Source organism: Arachis hypogaea, chromosome 14 (assembly GCF_003086295.3).
Source record: "Arachis hypogaea cultivar Tifrunner chromosome 14, arahy.Tifrunner.gnm2.J5K5, whole genome shotgun sequence".
NCBI classification, from domain to species: Eukaryota; Viridiplantae; Streptophyta; class Magnoliopsida; order Fabales; family Fabaceae; genus Arachis; species Arachis hypogaea.
Genome location: NC_092049.1, coordinates 106,990,464 through 106,991,388, shown reverse-complemented (window position 1 = coordinate 106,991,388; position 925 = coordinate 106,990,464). Strand labels below are relative to the sequence as shown.

Below are 925 nucleotides of genomic sequence, written 5' to 3'. Positions count from 1 at the left end.
TCATAGGCTTCTCCTTCAGAGGAGGATTCCTTAGTATTGCTGGATGCAGCTTGCATGCCAGTCAGACTCTAAGAGATCATATTGACTTGCTGAGTCAATATTTTATTCTGAGCCAATATGGCATTTAGAGTATCAATCTCCAGAACTTCTTTCTTCTGAGTTGTCCCATTATTCACAGGATTTCTTTCAGAAGTGTACATGAATTGGTTATTTGCAACTATTTCAATGAGTTCCTGGGCTTCTTCAGGCGTCTTCTTCAGATGAAGAGATCCACCAACAGAGTTGTCCAATGACATCTTGGATAGTTCAGACAAACCATCATAGAATATGCATATGATGCTCCATTCTGAAAGCATGCCAGAAGGACACCTTCTGATCATTTGCTTGTATCTTTCCCAAGCTTCATAGAGGGATTCACCTTCCTTTTGTCTGAAGGTCTGGACTTCCACTCTAAGCTTGCTCAATTTTTGAGGTGAAAAGAATTTTGCCAAGAAGGTATTGACCAGCTTTTCCCAAGAGTTCAAGCTTTCTTTAGGTTGTGAGTCCAACCATGTCCTAGCTCTGTCTCTAACAGCAAAAGGGAAGAGCATAAGTCTGTAGACCTCAGGGTCAACCCCATGGGTCTTAACAGTGTCACAGATTTGCAAGAATTCAGCTAAAAATTGATGAGGATCTTCCAATGAAAGTCTATGATACTTGCGATTCTGCTGCATTAGAGAAACTAATTGAGGCTTAAGCTCAAAGTTGTTTGCTCCAATTGCAGGAATTGAGATGCTCCTTCCACAGAAGTTAGAAGAGGGTGCAATAAAGTCACCAAGCATCTTCCTTGCATCTCCACCATTGTTATTAGGTTCGGCCATCTCTTCTTCTTTTTCGAAAAAATATGTCAGGTCCTCTCCAGAGTGTTGTGCTTTAGCTTCTCTTA

General features: G+C 41.1%; 1 non-coding gene across 1 annotated transcript; it reads left to right on the top strand.

Moving 5' to 3' along the window:
* The first annotated feature begins 354 nt into the window (after positions 1-354).
* Positions 355-458, top strand: LOC112746277 (small nucleolar RNA R71). Its single transcript, XR_003174169.1, has one exon. It is a non-coding gene; the product is annotated as a small nucleolar RNA R71 (small nucleolar RNA).
* The last annotated feature ends 467 nt before the right edge of the window (positions 459-925 follow it).